The sequence below is a fragment of the Sceloporus occidentalis genome, unplaced genomic scaffold (genome assembly GCF_023333645.1).
Source record: "Sceloporus occidentalis isolate IW3139 unplaced genomic scaffold, rSceOcc1.0.p SCAF_5, whole genome shotgun sequence".
NCBI lineage: Eukaryota > Metazoa > Chordata > Lepidosauria > Squamata > Phrynosomatidae > Sceloporus > Sceloporus occidentalis.
This window is the reverse complement of record NW_028316985.1, coordinates 174,113,046-174,133,981: the sequence shown is the minus strand read 5'-3', so window position 1 is coordinate 174,133,981 and position 20,936 is coordinate 174,113,046. Positions and strand designations below refer to the sequence as shown.

Here is a 20,936-nt window from a genome sequence, read left to right as displayed (position 1 = left end):
CTTTTTTTCCAAAAGTGGGACATTCAGATACCATGTGGATTAGGCTGGACAATGACCTCTCTTAAGAAGCAAAAAGGAATATCAACCCAAGTTGGCATGTGGGGACCAATGTACCTAAATACTGTAGTTACTATTATGTGAATGATCTTCTCTCTGTTACTTTACTTGTAAAATAAGCGAACAGTAAAACAATGGAAACATGGTCCCTGCAGCCACTCCCAACCTGCTGATGCATGGAGCTGTTACTAGCACTGAATGTGGCTACAAAGAATCATGGAAAGAGAGTGAAAATGGAGTACAAGAATCAGTAGAGAAGTCAGATCCAATGATAATTACATGACTAAGAAAAGTATATCTGATTAATGCTGTTTGTGCCTGCAGCAAAGCCACAGAAGTGCTACTGATGCAAATGATTATTAAGGAGGTAAGTAAATTAAAAGATCAGAATGCTAAGATATCAGGTGTTGGGGGCAATCTCAAGATCTTAAGTCAGTTAGATATGAGAGGATGCTAATCTTGCATGCACTCCATTCTAAGCCTAGGTTTCTTTTGCTTTATCTGCAGGTGTGCTGGATTTAGGGGAGGGGACAAGATGGAACAAAATAATCCAGGGCCAGGCTACCTGAAGTGATTAATTTAAATTAATCATTTGAGACCAGCCTTGGAGGGCCTGTGTGTTACATCCTAGATTTGAACATCATGGCTTATGGGGCTAGCTCACATGGTATTGTTTATGGTTGAACTTCTGGTAGTGGCCCAACACACTCTTGTCATTCAGGCATCAGCTCAAACTATATTCATATGTTCTGACATTCAGAGTGCAATGCAAGTTAATCTTGCGTGTGTTGTTGGTTATAGTGTAATATTTAGAAATTTATTATTTTAGAGGGGTTTAAGGAGATTGTTAATTGCCCTACACCCCAAAAGGAAGAATAGGATAAAAAGTCCATATGACGGTGACTAAAATGGTGAACGCTCTGGAAACCATGCCATATGAGGAGTGTCTTAGGGAGCTGGGTATGTCTAGCCTAGAGAAAATAAGGTTAAGGGGTGACATAAATATTTGAAGGGATGTCATTTTGAGGATGGTGCAACTATTTTTTCTGCTACTCCAGACACTATGACAGGGGTAGGCAACCTACGGCCCGCGGGCCGCATGCGGCCCGCCAAGCCGTTGGGACCGGCCCCTGCTCGGTCCTGCCGCCGTGGGGCCTTGAGCCTCTCGCGCAGGCCCCTCAGAAGCCGGGAAGGAGCCTGCAAGGACGCGTGTGCGGGCGTCCTCCGCCTCCTTCTCTGCCTCTGAGGGGCTTGGAGGCCCCTCAGAAGCCGGGAAAGAGCCTGCGAGGACCCCCGCGCGGGCGTCCTGCGCCTCCTTCCCGGCCTCTGAGGGGCTTGGAGGCCCCTCAGAAGCCGGGAAAGAGCCAGCGCGGACGCCAGCGCGGGCGTCCTCCGCCTCTTTCCCTGCCTCTGAAGGGCTTGGAGGCCCCTCAGAAGCCGGGAAAGAGCCGGCGAGGACCCCCGCGCGGGCGTCCTCCGCCTCTTTCCCTGCCTCTGAGGGGCTTGGAGGCCCCTCAGAAGCCGGGAAAGAGCCGGCGAGGACCCCCGCGCGGGCGTCCTGCGCCTCCTTCCCTGCCTCTGAGGGGCTTGGAGGCCCCTCAGAAGCCGGGAAAGAGCCGGCGAGGACGCCAGCGCGGGCGTCCTCCGCCTCTTTCCCTGCCTCTGAGGGGCTCGGAGGCCCCTCAGAAGCCGGGAAAGAGCCGGCCAGGACCCAGCGCGGGTGTCCCCTGCCTCCTTCCCGGCCTCTGAGGGGCTTGGAGGCCCCTCAGAAGCCGGGAAAGAGCTGGCGAGGTTGCCAGCGCGGGTGTCCCCTGCCTCCTTCCTGGCCTCTGAGGGGCCTCCCCTCATTTTACAGCAGGAGGGGCAGAGAGAGAGAGAGGAGTTGTGTGTATGTATGTGTAAGAGCAGTGTGTATGTAAGAGAGAGAGGTGTGTTTTGTGTGTGTGAGAGAGAGAATGAGTTGTGTGTATGTGTGTGAGAGAGAGAGAGAGGGGGGAAGTGGGTTGTGTGTGTGAAAGTGGGTTGTGTGAGAGGGTGTGTGAGAAGGCAAGGTTGTATGTGAGGGAGAGATGTGTTGTTTATGTGTGTATGAGAGAGAGAAAAGTGAGTTGTGTGTGAGAGGGAGAGATAAAAGTGGGTTGTGTGTGAGAGAGTGGGTTGTGTGAGAGAGAAGGAGGTTGTGTGTGAGAGAGAGAGATGGGTTTTGTGTGTGTGTATGTGTGAGACACACACACAGAGAGAAGTGGGTTGTGTATGTGAGAGAGGGGGTGGTTGTGTGTGTTAGACAGGGTTTGGTGTGTGTGTGTGAGAGAGAGAAGTGGGTTGTGTGTGTGAGAGAGCAAGTTGTGTGAGAGAGGGTGTATGTGAGAGACAGGGGGAGGTTGTGTGTGTGAGAGACAGGCATTGTGTGTGTGTATGCAAAATCCCCTCTCAGCACCTTGTGCCTTTCTGGGTTGAGACAGTGTGCATGCTTTCTTCTTCTTTTTTTGTTTTTTTTGAATTGCTTTGTAGTAGTTTCCATGCTTGGAACTATTATTATTGTTATCACTCCGGGAGCGGCGCATGTGTCCCCGCCCCTGGAGTGTGGAAGCTCCACCCCCAGCATGTAGCCCCGCCCCCCAGAGGGTGGAAACTCCACCCCCCCTGGCTTCGGCCCCCCAGTTGTCTGAGGGACAGCAACCCGGCCCCCGGCTCAAAAAGGTTGCCTACCCCTGCACTATGACATGAAGCAATAGATTCAAGCTATAGCTAAAGAGATTCCATGTAAACATTAGGAAGAACTTCCTGATGGTAAGAGCTGTTCAATACCAGAACATGCTGCCTTGAAGAGTGGTGCAATCTCTTTGTTTGGAGGTTTTTAAATAGAAGCTGGATAGCAAACTATTAGGAGTGCTTTGACTGTGTATTCCTGCATGGCAGGGGCTTGGACTGGATGGCCCTTGTAGTCTCTTCCAACTCTATGATTCTATGAAGAAAACAAAGTAAATTTAGAAGAGGTGGACTTATGATCTGAAGGAGGTCTTCCATTCTCTTTTGTTTTCCCTTTCCCACCTAGTTTTCATGGTTTACTAACAGTCCTGATAAATCAATCAAATTTATACCATCTCTTTCCCAAGACTGGGACTTTGAAGAGGCTTGCAGGATTAAAACTATATAAGTAAAAACACAGATAGCAGAAAGCATACATTAACACATTGAAGTAGATTACAAAAATACATTAAAATGGTATGAAACTAACTACAGATTCAAAACCATTTCAAAGAGCAATTTAAAAGCATACAATAAAAGCAAACTAAACAAAAATCTCTTTACATTTAAAACAAACCAAAGGCTTGCTGGAGTAGAAATATTTCCAATTGCTGATGAAAGGACAATAATGAAGAGACTTAGAGCTCTTAATGTTGCCTGCTTATAAACCAAGGGTGGGCAACCTTGGTCCACCACAGTTTTTTGATCTACCAGCAATAGCCCTACCAGCATAACGAAAGAGGAAAGCTTATGGGAGCTGAAGATTAGTAGTATTTGGAGGGCTACTGTTGCCCAATGCTATTTTAATCTGTAATAACAAGAGAGAGAAAAATAAAGGTAGGGTCATAGTCATGGAAAACTCCATCCCTTCTGCCCAATTGTTTCAGGGATCAAATCCCAATACCCAAAAGTGTCCCTCCCAGTTTGTGGATGGTGTGAAATATTGGCAGAGACTAGGTTTCAATTCTGAACTTCCCTGCTGACCTATAACACAGGGACATGGATGTCTCTCACTTTTAAATAGTAAAAACTAGAACATACTGGAAAGGGGACAGTCTCATGAGTGAAGCTGACTGTAGCAACAGAGCAAGGGGCAAATGTGTCTTGGGGGTTTAGGAGTAGACATTCCCCACACTTCACCCTTGGACACCTCTTAATGACCAGGTAAGACACTACACCTTAAATGTGACTTGCCCGTGTCATCATTACATCCAAGGCCCTTCAGACTACAATTATAGTGCTGAATTCCACTTTAACTGCCACAATTTGATCCTATGGGGCCTGAGATTTACCATTTAGGGAGGGATACTCAGAATTCTCATCCATCAAGTTCGAGTGCCTCATCAAATCACAAACCCCAGAATACCAAAAGATGCAGTTAAAATGGCATCATGAAGCTATAACTATATAGTGTGAAAAGTCCCTAGTCACAACAGGCTCCTGTTTTAATGGGCCTTTGGAAATGATGCTGTTCTCGGGTCCCATGCTCAGTAAATGAACCTCCTCACACATACCTAGCAATTGCCTCTTGTGCTGATCCAACCCGCCGTTGAGTCCCTATATTGAGCCCTGGTGGTGCAATGGTTAAATGCCTGTATTGCAGCCACTCACTCAAAACCATAAGGTTGTGAGTTCAATACCAGTGAAAGGGCTCAAACTTGGCTCAGGCTTGCATCTTTCTGAGGTCACTAAAATGAGTACCCAAGGGGCAATTAGCTTACAGTTGTAAACCACTTAGACACTGTTAGTTCAGTATGAAGCGGTATATAAATGAAGCTATTTGTTGTTTGTTTTGTTTTATATTGGAAAGGGTGGGATATAAGAAAATATAATAATAATCCCTGAAGGGGAAGCCAGGCAAAAGGGAATTGCTTTTGCCATTGCTCATATGCTTAAAGTAGACAAGGAATAGATGGGGTGCTCTGGAAATTGGTGATGAAATGGATCATCAGCAGGTGCTAGATTATACTGAGCCCAATTGTGTCTCTAGCCTGGCTTTAGTCAGGGTTGGTTCTGAGTGCTACAACTGGCTCAAGTGTGGGACAGCAATGATAGATCCCTGTGTGCTCCTTCTGAACCACATAATTCCATTTTTCTTGATCAACAGGGGGCTTTTTTCCTCAGTCCTGTCATCTCACAAGCATGCCTGCTAGGAACATAGGAGAGAAGCACCTTGATGGGTGTTCCTAAGCTCTAGAACTCGCTTCCCAAGAAGACTAGACTGGCTCCCTCCTTACGCTATTTATGTCAGCAGGCAAATACTTTTGAAAACATTTTCAGGAACTGGTTATTTATATAAAAATGGGCAGGGAACTTTTAATAGTGCACTGTATTATTTTTATTGTTTATCTTTTTACTTCATGTGTTAAATTGTTTTAAAAGTGTGCATGGTGTAACTGTATTTTAATTATATATACTTTCTAATGTTTTACCTACAATATATGTTTTTCCTGTATCTGTTTTAATATTTTTAAGCACAAACCAATACCGGGTTCTGTAAGTTATAGTTCAGAGGAAGGAACTGGCAAAACCACCTCTGAGCATTCCTTGCCTAAGAAAACCCTATGAAATTCACAGGGTCACCATAAGTCAACCAGCATCTTGAAGGCACATATACACACACAATCTACCTTAAATCCCAATTCTAGGACAAAAGATAAGATAGAAATAAAATAAGCTAAGAATCAGTTGGTACTTCAGTCAGTTTCACCATGTGGAATGGAACCAGGGACACCATCTTTGGCTTCGCTTCAGGCAGCAAAAGGATTCAGCCCAGACTTGTACTCAGTCCCATAATAAACTGGATATATACTAGCCCTGTGCACTAAGCACTTTAAAAATTTAGATGTCAAAACTTGATTATAAAGAGGTAAACACAAGATGGATAATCAAATACCTTAGCTTTCATCCAGGCACCCAACCTCAGTAATTCTTCCCAAAGTGTATCAGTCTTGGAGGTTTGCTATTGCCCAAGTTGTAATAGCTTGTCTATATTGTTAGGCAGTATTCTGGCTGTGCAGTAAATAAGTACTGACTGACTGATCAGCCTTCAATAAATCAGGAACACAGAAATTCTAGCTAGGATTAAAGGATGGATGGGGGAATGGAAACTGCTTGGTTTGTAACTCTCTAGCAATTGCAATGTCTCGGCATGCTTAGTATCCACAACAAATGGGGTTCCTTGCAAAAATGAAAACTAACATTATTTGGTCCAATCTATGTAAAAGCCAAAATCACTTCCTGGATGATTAACATTGTTAAAATAGGAGCACATAGTTCAAACTTCAGGTCCTTGAAAGAAGAAAGACCAGTTCATGGGAATACACTAAATTATCTCTATTCATTCCTAAACATCAAAACAGAGGTGGACCACATGCAGCCCCCCCCCCCCCGGACCATTTTGGAGGTCCTCAGGGCCTCCAGGGGATCAAAAAAAATTCAAAAAAATATTTTTGCTCCAAAATATTCCCAGAAGCCCTTGGGGTTTGTGTAAGGCATTTCTTACATGGCTGGAGCCCACTCCCCAGTCTCCTTGGGCGTCAAACAAAATATTTACAAAATGTTTGAAACGTTTTCCCCAAGAAAATGAACTAAAATGTCTTCTAGATGGTGTGGGTGTATTTGCATCATGCTTTGGGCCTACCCTGGTCCAATTTAAGCCCAAGACAGAGTTACTGTGAAACAGGCAGTTACTTCTAGACAGGAAGGCCCTGTCTAGACATGGTCAAAATGGCTCCTTGTCTCCTTGATGGCATTTGAGAGCAAAAAAGTTGATTTTATGCAGGTACAGCCCTTCAAGGTCTAATACATCTCCCACTTCCACAGCTGCCCATCCTTGCACTAAAAAACTACCTCTTTTCTTCAAAAACACAATCACTTTTTGTTACAGTGAAAACTATGAACTATCCATGACACAGTAAGAGGCACACCCATTTTGGGTAATGTCATTAGCACTCCCCCTCTCACCAAGGCTATAGTGTCTCTCATTCATCTCTCCTGAGATGGCCTCAACATAAAGTCACAGACCAGTATGAAATATTGCTTGCAGAAGTAATGAGAGACATTTTGAGAGTGCACAGTATTAGTGATTGTTCTATAATACAGAGGACCTATCACAAGTAAAAGAGTGATCAAAGTACAGGGGAAAATATGATAGAGGTAGCCCGATCTTGTAAAGATCTTGGACTGCAACATCTAGAATCGCTGCAAGTACATTTTGGAATACAATGACTAGAGCCCAGTAGCCAGTACAAAGTACAAAAATGTGTTTTATTCCCAAGCTCTGATGAAAGCAGAATAAGCAAACCAAAGAATACAGAAACACTTGATGTAGAACAGGTGTCAGTATCAAGGCAGTGTGAGAAAGAGACCATACAGGCAAAAGTCACCTAGAGCTTTTTGGTGAAAGAAGCATACCTTTGTCTCTAAAGGCAGGGAAGGGAGATTGAGACCTTTACAATGCTGGTGCTTGGCCACCTATGGGTGGGAAGACTTGAAGCTCTGCAGCTAAACGCCAGCTCCTTCTGCTTCTGCTGCTCTCCCTCCTTTGCTTCTCTTGTCTGCAAACCCTCCGCTTCATCTGGAGCTCAGAGAAAAGGCAGTACAAGGAGGGTTTTGATCCCCAGTTTCACACCTGCCAAACATTTGAGAAACCAAGAAAGGTTGATTTAAGATTCTCCACCTAACCATGCCAAAATTAAAGCTCTCCCCAAACACTATTATTGATGTCACTGCTTGTTGCTCACTTTAATATTATTACCCAACCCCTACAAAGCAGCATTGATCTTGGCAAACCTCAGGCTTTTATAATCTCTTACTCGATGATTTTTCTAGACTGAGGTGGACAACTGTGACCATTCAGATGTTTGGGGCTTCAGCTTCCATGATCCCTTACCACAGTCTATGCTGGCTAGGGTCAATGGGAGTTGTAGACCAAAAATATCTTTAAAGAAACAGTCAGCTGCAGGTCCACCAAACACAAAATGGTGGGCCATAGTGTGGAGCCAATTACCAAAGGATGATCTGCAAATAAAAATGCAGAATCTCTATATGCCTTATGAGAGATCAAGACCTTTGAAATTCTTGATTTAAATTTCATAGTTATGTTACGATGTCCATGCATTATTTTGGAGAGTGGCAATTATCTTTTCCAGTATAACAACGTATTACTGTAGAATTCAGAGACATAGCCATGTTAGTCTGCAGTATCAATATGTAAAGGGATCTTGTAGCACCTTTAAGACTAAATGAGGAAAAGATATTGTAACATAAGCTTTCATAGACTTGGTCTACTTCCTCAAATGCTGAGGAAGTAGACCAAGAGTCTTATTGCACAAGAAAATAAAGCTGAAATGGAGCTGGAGGTAGTAGCTTTCTCCATACCTTACCACAGGATGTCATGGTAGCATGTCATTTCTTCCCATGGAAGACAGTGGTCATAGTGTGCCTTTTGTCAAATGGATTTTTCCAACTAGAAAAAAAGACTCACTTTGAATACTGTCTCCTGTGGGAAGAGAACTTAAGTGTTATTGTGTCATGAGGGAAGGCACAGAGAAAGTCATTACTCTCTGGCTTTTTCAGCTGTTTTCTCATGTAATAAGGCTACAAAAGGTTATACTACATCTTTCACTCAGTTAGTCTCAAACATGCTATGAGATCCCTTTGAATAATTAACTCATAGATGGCTATTTTAAACAGTGTTTTCATCAGTTGGTTTAACAAATTAGCTAACAAACATATTTTAGATTTTTTTCTTAGTGGTTTAGCATTAACAGGTTAATTTTCAACAGTTTGACATTAATTAATGTATTAATTCCAACATTAACATTTCAAGTCTCTGAACAGGTAAGGCAATTTAGCTGCTTAATTTTGGGAAGGAAAAGAAAAATTTGTTGATTAAGCAACTGGAATTCAAACAAGTCTCCTACAAATATGGTAATGAACAATCAGCTGGTCCTGTCCACCCTAAACAGCATATATTAACTAATATCTACTTTAACAATATTAATTTCTGGATTATATTACTGACTGATTGATAATGTCAAATGATATTTATGAATCATTTGGAGTACAAATCTCTTAGCAATGTACAAGCAACACAAAATAAAAGCATAGTAAACTACTGTGTAAAACTTAAATGTAGTTCAGTAAGTGGGAAAGAAAAAGGAAATCCCCATTCTAGGAAAACTTATTGAAAAACTTTCAACAGGCATGCAAACCACCAAAGACTTGTTATCTGATTAACTTGAATCAGATTAATCACCTTGGAAACTCATATGAGCTGAGAGGCAATACAGAAACTTTTTTTTAAATGTTAAATAAAATAAGATTCAAGGAAGTGGAAACAAAAGGTCCTATTCTGCTCATCATTCACCAGAGACCAATTGCCTGGGCCACTCCCACAAGAGCTTTTATTGATAAAGAAAATGGAAAAGTTACTTTTTGGACCACAACTCCCATAACCCAACAATTAAGGGGATTCTGGAAGTTGTAATCCAAAGTGTAACTTTTCCAGGCTTTTTCCTGGTGGCCCTTCATACTAAAAACTTATAGCACTATGATTCCACCTTCTCTGCCATGGCAACATCCTATGGAGTCCATCACTATAGTTTGGTGACAGCACTCTGGCTAGGAACTGTAAATACCCCCTCTACAAACTGCAAATCCCAGGATTCCACAGGATGTTGCCATGGCAGTTAAAAGTGGGATCATAGTACTATAGGTAGTACGAAAGAGTTTCCAATGAGTGCAGAGTTCACAAATGTAGGACAGGGAGAAAGTTATCTCTCCTTTAGTTGCTGTATGATGTCAGGGATGATTAGCACCTTCCCAGAGCACCCTGGGAGAAGAGAATGAGATGAAATTCTGCTGCTATAGCCCCAATTATGCTGGCAAAGTTAAGGTTTTAAGGAATATAAAAAGGGAGAAGGGATAGCCCAAGATATCTTGCAGCCTGACGCTGAACAACAAATTTAATATCCACCCACCTTAAGTCAAAATGTACAATACCTAAGGCCAGCCAGGGTAATATGACACACGAGGGAGAAGATACTACAGGCAAAACCATCTCCCTTTTTTCTGCAATTGCAACATCCTTTCCTCCTATTAATTTTTTTGTATTTTACTCCTGTATTTTATTCCATTTCACTTTGGAGGTTAACCTGAAATAGCTCCCTCCTTCCACAGATTCAACCATGCACCTCGAATGAGTGGAGACAGAATCCAGTCAACAGCAGCAAAACCCAATATAAAAATAGTAACAATAGAAAAGTGGTAAAAAAACAAATGTCAAATGATTGGGCAGCTAAGAGAGTTTAAACTTAGTATCTAAGCACAGCAATGTCAGGACCAATCAAATATTTCCAGAGCTGATGTTCAGCATATACAGTATCAACCTCTCCTCAGACACATAAATCCTTTCCCCAGTTTACCTTCCAGCTTTCTTCTGAAGATACAAAAATACTGGCTGCAATTCTGCGTCATATTAAACCATGAACCTGGTTTATTAAACATGGCTCAATAAACCATGATGCAAACATGCTGCACATGTTCAGGCAACCTGCTCAACCCTGAATTACGCCTTCCTTCACAGCAAGAAGAAAGCAAGCCATGAGATATAAACAAATCCAATAATGAATTCCTCTGAAACAAACAACCAGCTTCAAAAGAAAGATTTTCCTCAGGGTAAAAGAGTTATATTCTCTTTCTGCACCTGCTCTGATTCTATTAAATATTGTGGGCACCCACCTGAGATCATCTGCATGTTTCAAGCACTTGCAAATTAGATTCAAAATGTCACATTTAGTCTGGCCCTTTTTAGTAAGAAAGAATGCATGTTCATTCGGCATTTCAGAGCCTAGGAAAGTTATACTTTTGAACTAAAATGTCCAGAATCCTCAACCAGCACACCTATTTTTCCCCCCAACACTGACAGCTTGAGGCATTACTAGGCAAATGCCACCATCTTCCAGTAGTCCCACTTTGGCTAGCGCCAATTGTATTTTATTTTTAACTGTTCAAAAAAAAAAAAGATTTGCCACTTTCACCATTAGATGTATGGCCCATTCACACTACACAATTATAATGCTATATTCCACTTTAATTGCCATGGCAACATCCTATGGAATTCTGGGACTGGCAGTTTAGGAAGGGGGGCATTTAGAATAATCAGCCAAAGAGATCCGACCGCTCACCAAACTACACAGCCCAGGATTCCACAGAATATTGTCATGGCAACTGATGTGAAATACAGCACTATTATTTGTGTGGTATGAATGCACCCCAGGGAATTCCACAAACCACAGTATCTTCCCAGTGTGGTGGTTTGAGTGTTGAGTGTTGGACTCCAGCACTGCGAGACCAGGGTTCACATCCTAGGTTGGGGTTCACTCTTGGAGAATCTGATGAATCCTGTGGATTGCGTCCCAAGTAAACTGCAAATTCTAACAATCGTAAGGTTGGGAGTTTCAGATCAAAGTGCTGCATGATGGGGTTTGCTCCTGTCACTAGTCCCAGCTTCTGCCAACCTAGTAGTTCAAAAACATGCAAATGCAAGTAGATAAATAAGTACCACTCCAGTGGGATGGCAACAGCGTTTGGTGCAGTCATGCTGGCAGCATGACCACCGGAGTCATCCTCAAACAATGCTGGCTCTTTGGCTTAGTAACAGAGATGAGTACCGCCCCCTACAATTGGTTATGACTAGCCATTCATGTCAAGAGAAAACGTTTACCCTTACCTTACTCTCTGCAATGCAGACATTCAGGGGCTGAAGGAAAAATTCTTTGTCGGACCAGAATTCTTACTGGTGCAGCAATGTCCTTATTTTGCTTTCCCTATCCCCAACAGATATATCCCCACACTGGAGGATATTACCACAGCTTCTTCCACAGTTGCTACAAACTAAGCAGAAACCCTGCCACTGCACGATGCTAGTCCAACATAAGTAGAGCTTCTCTTCAACTCACAGACTGAGATTCTAGGAACTGCTGCCGCATGGGGCTTAACATACTCTCCAACATTGCAGAGATAAAAACTGGGAAACATGGTCAAGCAAGATCAGAATGTGGTCAAAAGGTAGTGACCAGGCAACAAGAGGGCAAACATTAATGAGGAACTATTATTAGCTTACTTGCTAATTAGCTTACTTGCTGTTCACCGCTATGATCTTTGGAATAGCGGTATATAAATAAAACAAATTATTAAATTATTATTATTCCAGAGCTGATTTACTATAGTCTTATTTACTATAATCTTATTCTCTTCCTTTATCTGAACCTTTCCCTTCTACTGCCTGCAACTCATTTTAATGTCATTTATATTTATACAATGTGGGACCTGAGGTTTGTAATAATTATTTTCATATCAACACCTTCTATTTCAAAGACTTGTGGTGTAAATTCAAAGATATATTGAACCTCACATAGTATTTGGCCCTTGATTTTGAGTAAAAAGGAAATACCTGGTCACTGGCCACTGGCCACTGGTTATTTCTAACTTCCATCTGGGCAATATCTTTACAAATCCTTAAGAATGCATCAGACAGTCTCCCTGACTCTGCACTAGGCAAACTTCCTTTTGGCAAAGAAAACACTTAATTAAATTCATTCTATATAGTGGCTATAATTGAATTGGCTGGAACTCGAAAACAGTCTGTACTGAAAACAGAGTGAACTCCTAAAGATGCACTGGCACCCAAAACATTTGGTGACTGTCCTAAATACTTTTCTGTGGAGGAACCAGGGGGACACTGTCGTGTTAACTGGTCTATTTCCTTATGTAGCTGATAGTCCAGAGCATTTTTCTTTCATTTACTTGATAGTTTGTTTAGAAGATGCAATAGCATCCTCCTCACAACAACCATGTGAGGAAAGGCATGTACAAGATGCCCTCCAGAATGTTGCTGGACTTCACCCCCCCCCCCCCCCATCATTTTTCACCCTTGGCTCTGCTGCTAGCATTGATGGGATTCTAACAACATCTAGAGGGGCACAGATTTCCCACTCTTGATTGAAAACTCACAAATACAAGCCACAAGAATTTCAAATTGATTATATCTAGTACAGTATAATGCAGTAGCAGAATCCAGGCCTCTTTTCTGTATGGAAGTACAACTCGGGTGATATTTTATCATTTTCCAAACATTTTACAGATTTGTTCATGTCGTTGCTCCCTTCAAGTTGTTTTTGACTTATGGCAACCCTAAAGCAAATCTATCGTGGGTTACAGTTGTTTTGGGGTTTTGTTTTGTTTTTTGCAAAATTTGTTCAGAGGGATTTGCCCTTTGCCTTCCCCTGAGGCTGAGAGAGTGTGATTTGCCCAAGGTCATCCAGCAAGTTTCCATGGCTGAGTGGGGATTTGAACCCTTGTCTCCCCAGCCATCGTTCAACATTCAAACTACTACACCATGCCAGCTTCCTTAGGTGTGTTCACACTAAGCATAAAATGTCTCTGGTGCAACACACATTACTTGATTAGATAGTTACTGTACAAAATGATCCTACTGGTTTCATAACTGCTTAAAAAATTCTTAAAGATAAAGAGAATGTGGACACAAAATCCAAAAAGGTGTGCTACTTGTGTATCTCTCGGACACACAAGCACATGTACATTTGCAGCAAAAAACCCAAATGAGCCTACACAGACTTCTGAGCCATATTATTTTAGTATTTGTTTATTGCCTCAGCCCAAGGGTCCCCAATGTATAGCAAATAAAAACAAATAGAACAAATAAAAACACTCTTTAAAAACAGGCAAAAACAACTCACAGTTTTTCAGAACACCCAATTAAAATGAACAGAAAAGCTATCCTGGTTGTAAGAGGCAAAGGCTGTAAAACTAGTAATCTTGGCTGCCTCCTGGAATAGCAAGAGGGATGCAACCAGCCAGATTTCCCTTGGGAAGGATTTCCTTGGTATCTACTGGGGTTAGGTTCCAGGACCCCTCCCACCCCATGGATACCCAAAATTCATGGATGATCAATTCCCATTATATACAATGGGGAAATAAAATGGTGTCCTGTATATAAAGTGGCAAAATCAAGGCTTGGTTTTAGAATTTTTAAAATACATATATTTTCAAGCTGTGGATAGTTGAATCTGTGGATACAGATGACTGACTGTACTTTCATTTGAAAAATATCCTGTTTTCTGAAATCTGAAAAATCAACAACCTGTGGGCCTGAACTACAAAACATCATCATATGTGATGTTCTACCATTTAGTGAGGCTATACCCAGTAATGAAAGCCAGTGTGATGTGGTGGTTTGAGCATAGGACTAGGACCCTGGAGGTCAGGGTTAAATTCCCCACTCGGCAATGGAAACCCACTGAGTAAAATTGGGTGAGTTACACCTTCCCAGCCTCAGAAAACCCTGTGATAGATTCGCCTTAGGGTTGCCATAAATCAGAAATTACTTTTAAGGCACACAACAACAACAACAAATACAAAGTGACTATAAAAGCTGCTAAACAATAACAATAGCAAGTACATTTCTAGACCGCTTATCAGTGAACTAGCACTCCCTAAGCGGTTTATAATGTATAAGCCAAATGCCCTTAACAAGCTGGGTACTCATTTTACCAACCAACAAAAGGATGGAAGGCTGAGCAGACCTTGGAGCCCTGCCTGGGATTGAACTCACAACCTTGTGGCTGCAGTACTGGCATTTAGCCACTGTGCCACTAGGGTATAAACAGTTACAGTTACACTGTGAACAGTTACAGTAACATTGCAAAGAGAGTCAGGTTATCTCCTGTTTAATTGCATCCATATTGTAACATAATTATGCTTTACAACCCACTGGGTGACTCTTGGCAAATCACATTTTCTCAGCCTCAGATGTTGGCAATGGCAAACTCACTCTGAAGAACGTTGGCAAGAAAACCCTGTGCTGGGTTTGCATTAGGGATGCCATAAGTCAGAAACAACTTGAAGAAACACAACACACATAAAAGGGTGGACAAAATGGATCCCACAGCCTGTATATAACTTTCCAAGACACTGTTGCCAGATCTCAGGGCCTAACCCTGAGTCTCTAGTTCTCTGGAGTCATCTCTAAGTGAGAGACAAGGGTGCAAATTCTCCAGGTTTTTTTTTTTGGGGGGGGGGGGTTATCAAGCTGCTAGTTACTGTCATTAGTTACATCCAAGCTCTGCTTTGTTAAGCAAGAGTCTAACACTACCCCACTGAAAACAGATGGAATACAGGTAGATGAAGGAGAACGTAGATAAAACAGTTGTGTGCTTTTATAGTGCCTTGGGATAATTAATGACACAAGCAGCAGCACTAAACCACCAACTATTTATCATGGAGTCATCGTGTAAGACCTGCCAGCTCATCACACTCCCTCTGCCATACTGAGGATGCTTAATTCAAAACCCAGTTTTCTCTCCAGCAGCACATTCTTGTCTTCCCAGGGTGATTCCTCCATCCAATTCAAGGGCAGACAAGTGACAAGTCCCAAAGCAAGCTGTGTCTCACCTTCGCTGCCTGGAAGGAATTTCATTCAGACAAGAGGGTACTCTGAAGACATGGCACAAAAGCACAAAGAAGGAAAAGGAAGACACCCTGGAGACTGGAAAATTCTGAAGGATGAGGTTGAGGATGGGGGAGTAAAAAAGAATTGTTGAGCCCAGGGTAGATGGTATGGGAGGGAATACTGCTTTCTCTAAAAAATAAAACTCAGCAACAATTTGCCTTTTCTTTAGCATAAAAAATCTTTCTGCAAAGTATGAGGAGAGATGTAATTCCTATGACCTGCTTTTACAACACGTAAAGATTTGGAGTGACTACTGAAGAAAAGCAAGGAAGAAAGTGCAGACAAGGTTTAAAGAGAGGGAGTATTGTCCCTGTTGGTTGTGTAGGATATCTCAGTGGCTTTCATTATCATCAACCATAGTGTCCTTTTGGACTTTCTCTCCGGAATGAAACTTGGGGGTTCCAGTCCTTGAAGGGGTGGACTCAGAAAGTAGCACTGGGAATGCCTGTGACACCCTAGCTTTTGGCCTATGGGGCCCCCTCTGGGCTTGGTGTGTCCCTCATGCTGTTTAGTATCTAGGCCATTAGGAGAAGGCATCCAGGGCTCTGGTGTTTAGATATCACCAATATGCAGCTGACACCCAATTCTATCTCTTTCCCATCTAACTCCAAGGAAGCTGTTTGGGTAATAAATCAGTAATGGATTGGATTAGGGTGAACAAATTGAAACTTAATCCAGACAAGACAGAGGTATTCCTAATCAGTTGTAAAGCAGATCAGGAAAAGGGGATTCAATGTGAACCGGATGACATTTACACTCTCCCCGATATCTCAGGTTCGGGATCTGAACCTTGATGCTTAGGTTTTGGCAGTGCTGGTTTTGACATTTAAAGCCATACATGGTTTGGGTCCAGACTATCTAAAAGCCCATATCTCCCTACATGAGCCAGCCTAAGTGTTAGGATCTTCAGGGGAGAACTTTCTCTCAGTCCCCACAACCACCATTACAAGCACACTTGGTGAGGACACAGGAGAGAGCCTTCTCATTGGCTGCTCCCAGGCTGTCTGATTCCCTTCCATGGGGAGTCCAATTGGTCCCTGCCTGCTTTCTTTTCGCCAGCAGGCTAAAGCCTTTTTATTTACATAGGCCGTTGACTGATTTTTATTCATATGATAGAAAATGAAAATGGTGGGCTGGCATGAAAATGGTGTGGATTATTTCCATTATAACATATAACTGTTTTAAACTATTTGTTTTTAACAGTACTGTTGCTTACAGGTTTGTTTGTTTTTTAGTTTTTGTAATATAAAGGTTTAACTGTCTTCTATTTCAAATTATTATATGCTACCTTGATTCACATGGCAAGAGAAAGGTGGCATATATATTTAATAAACAAAACAAGCAAACAAATACATTTTCCTGGATTCGATAGGCCTATTCTAAATGAGGCTAATAATCAAAATTAGGCTGAAGCTTGGAAGCATTAGTTTTTGGACTCCAGCTCTATAATTCCCCAGCCTTATGGTCACTCAGCAAAGGCAGAGGAAGCAGAAAGAAAGGAGGTCAAATACTGGGTCAAATACATAGGTGATGAGAAGACCCTATTTCTTGTATTAACTAGCCTTATTTCCATTATAGCTAGGATAGGAAAAGGGATACTCGATTATTTCTTTCAGAATAGATAGATGGTAATAGAGAAGACATTCCAGGTATCCTGGACCCAAACCACTTAAAGCTGAAATGGAAAATAATTCAAAAGAAAATCAAATGACTGTTATGCCACTATGATGCAGCACCATATAATTTATGGGCTGCCTGGTGTAGATTGTAGCCCTAGTGGCTCATAACACAGAACCACTGTGAACAGAGCTGTAGATGCCCCAGTCTAATGCTGGTATTGCCTGACAGTCTGAAACCAGAGACAATGAATGTGAGAAGGGAGAGTAAGGTTGTGCCCACACAAGGTCATGGGAGAGGAAGGGATGGTGAGCTTTTCCCTTCAAGTAATGAGCCAGACATTCATTCTCTTGTGGGACCAAGTGAAGATCACATCACTGATAGATACATTATTAAGGAAATGTGATTTCCCTCCCATGGCCCCAGATCTTTCAATACTTGGATGAAAACAAAGCCTCCTGCATTTTTGCTGCAGTAAAATAAAGAAACCCATTCATTCTTTGTTAGGAAACTCTTTTCATGTTAGGAACATCATTAATGACAAGAAATTGGATTTGAAGAAGTCAAAAAAACCCATTTATTTTTATTTTTATTTATCTTCTCCTGGCAACACTATACAAAAGATTCTCTACACACACACAATAAGAGACACAAAGCAACAAGGGAAAGAAAGATGGAAAGCAAGGCCATAAATAGATTCAATAACACAATAAGTGGGTAATAAAAGCCTAACAACAATGCACTCAAGATAAGGTTCAGTTTTGCTTCTGTTATGCCACCCGCAGTCAAATCCTACTACGGCTCCCAATTTATTGGCTGTTATTGCTCATTCAAAATAGAAAATTGAAAGGAGGGGAATAAAAACAAGTATTCTGAGAAAACCAAACAAAAACGTGAGTAAGATTCGATATCTAAGGGGCTTCATTTTCATGTTGTACACAGATATATTGAAGTCAAAAGAACTGCTGTGACATAACACTGCCAGAATAGAGAAGTGATTTAGGATTAGCAGGCTACAATCTGTAGAACATTCACGTGGTTTAAAATCCCTTCACATAATAAGAGAAAAGGCAGGTGAAGATTCTCCTCATCCCATTTCCCCCCTGAATCCTGTTGTTTTGCCTGCCCAGCCACCAAATCAGAACAGTTACTGGTATGACTATTATTACGTGAGAGACTGGAACTAAAAAATGGTGGAGGAGACCAGTATGAATATCTACAGCTACCACTTCTTGGGGACATTCATTGAAGTAAACTGACATGAGATTCAGAACAAATAAAAGAGAATCCTGCTTCGTACAACACATCATTTTATTGAATGACCTACCATTAAATGTTCCATTCACTGTCTTTAACATTTGTTGTTGTTGCTGCTGCTACTGCTGCAATGAATGTTGTTATATGCCTTTGGGTTGATTCTGATTTATGGCAACACACTCATAGGTATTGCTGATGAGGTATATTCATCTGTTGGCCATTGCCTTCCTCTCAGGCTGAGAAAAGGTAGCTAGTTTACCCAAGGTCCCCAGTGGGTTTCCATGACTAAGCAGGGATTTGATCTCTGTCTGACTCCAGTACTCTAACAGCTACAGCAAGCAAAGTCAAGATCAACATTTTACCATATATAGAGTGAGAAATGCCAGATGTTCAAGTTGCATGTGGATAATGGAGTGCACCAAAGAATTTCAGGGATAGAAATCAGCCTGTGCTTTATAGATTATGGCAAAGCATTCTATTGATCATGGGAAAGTATGGATCATTCTAAATGAAAGAGCTGTACCACATTTGACTGTCCTGATGCATAACCTATATTCAAAACAAAAGGTTATTGTTAGGAAAAAATATGGAGCAACGGAATGGTTTCCAGTTGGAAAGGGGGTCGGACAAGGCTGCATTTTATCACCCTATCTGTTTAATATATAGGCAGAACATACCATACAAAAACTGGATTAGACACAGAGGTGCCAAGGTAGATTAGACACAGAGGAAGGAGGTGTAAAAACTGGAGGAAGAAACATCAACAATTTAAGATATGCCAGATGGCACATACTGCTATCAGAAAATAGCAAGGAATGATTATTTTGGAAAGCCAAGTGAAAAATGCAAAAGCAGGGCTACAGATGAACGTTAAGAAAACAAAAATCATGATCATCAATGACGTACAAAACGTTAAGGTTGATGATGAAGATGTTTAAATAGTTTTTTTAAAATTACCTTGGCTCAAGTCATTAATCAAAATGTAAACTGACTGAAAAAATTATCAATACTAACGATTTAATTTTAGTCAGACTTTTATTTTATTGGGATTGATTGTTCACCAAATAAAGTGACAACATGGAAAGATTTTACAATACATGTCATTATTTGCTTGGAAGTGGAAAAATACAGAGATTTCATTGGCTGAAGTCTGGATTGTGATGCTGTTTGAGTTTGCTGAAATGGATAAATTATCTATTCTAATCAGAGCAAAGTCAATAGACAGTTTTTTGAAAGAGTGAATTTCCTTTTGCAATGTTCATGTGAAAAAGGTGAGATGATGACATTTGTAGGTTTTGAAAATTAGTTTTATTTTTTATGTTAGAAAATTAGCAGAAGTACTGTATATATCTAGCTAGATTTTTTGGGGAGGAAGTGAATTTAATTATACATTTAAGGCAAAGGTTTGAAAGCAGGAAGTCACCTTTTATTATTACTTGTAACTGTTTTAGAGTTGTCTAGTTAATTTAATAGAAATGTATATGTAATTAGATTTTAATAATAATAATAAATAATAAAATTTTTATTTATATCCCGCCCTTCTAAAAATCAGGGCGGCTTACAACATGAATTAAAATACAATCAATATACATATCAAGACAAAAAGTTAAAATACAATACAATAATCATACAAAAAATAACCAACAAAAGCCCCATAGCCCAACCTCTTGGCCACGGAAGAGGAGGGAGGCCCACAGGATTTTATTCGGGGAATGCCTGTTGGTACAGGAAGGTCTTTAAATCCTTCCTGAATTGGGCCAGGGTGGTAGACGAGCGGAGCTCGGTGGGCAGCGTATTCCAAAGGGCTGGGGCAGCTGTGGAGAATGACCTCCGTGTAGTGGAGGCCAACCTAGCCCCAGGCACCTTCAGTAATTGCTGCCCAGACGTTCTGAGGGTGCGAGGCGGAATGTACGGGGAGAGGCGGTCCTTCAGGTATCCTGGGCCCAAGCCATTTAGGGCTTTATAGGTGATTACCAACGCCTTATATTGGGCTCGGAAGCGAATGGGCAGCCAATGGAGGTCTTTCAGAACCGGTGTTATATGGCTGGTCCTGGGAGCACCAGTGACCAGTCGGGCTGCCATATTCTGCACCATTTGCAGCTTCCGAGTTTGGTATAAGGGTTGCCCCATGTAGAGTACATTGCAGAAATCCAGTCTCGAAGTTACCAGAGCATGTACAACAGTTTCTAGGTCCCTCTGGGCCAGGTATGGGCGCAGCTGGCGAATCAGCCGAAGCTGATAACAGGTGCTCTTGACCGTCGCATTCACCTGAGCAGTCAGGTGAAGCGACGAGTCCAGGAGCACCCCCAGACTGCGCACGGAGTCCTTCACAGGGAGCGTGACCCCGTTCAGGACAGGTGGAACCACCGCCATTCCTGGACCAGGGGAACCTATCACTAGTACCTCCGTTTTCTCTGGATTCAATTTGAGTCGGTTTTCCCTCATCCAGCCCATTACTGACTCTAGACAGGCCACGAGAGGAGAGACGCCATCCCCAGTCACTGCATCAGTCGGAGACATAGAGAAAATAATTTGGGTGTCATCAGCGTACTGATAACCCCGCGCCCCGTGTCTCCGGATGATCTCTCCCAGCGGTTTCATGTAAATGTTAAATAGCATGGGAGACAGAATGGCTCCTTGAGGGACCCCAGTTTTAAGGGGCCTCTCATCAGAGCACACGTCTCCCAGCTGCACCATCTGGGACCTCCCGGAGAGGTAG

The 20,936-nt window shown here is 41.9% G+C and overlaps 1 protein-coding gene across 5 annotated transcripts in view; it reads right to left on the bottom strand.

The window, feature by feature from the left end:
• Positions 1-20,936, bottom strand: part of MAPK10 (mitogen-activated protein kinase 10) — a 268,834-nt gene that overhangs the window by 185,152 nt on the left and 62,746 nt on the right. For 4 of the 5 annotated variants that reach the window (XM_089526169.1, XM_089526166.1, XM_089526167.1 and 1 more), the window contains exon 2: positions 7,222-7,438. The exons of the other annotated variant lie outside the window; for it this stretch is intronic. The gene's annotated coding sequence lies outside the window, so the exon portion shown is untranslated. The remainder of the gene's footprint in view (positions 1-7,221; positions 7,439-20,936) is intronic. 5 annotated transcript variants of the gene reach the window in all.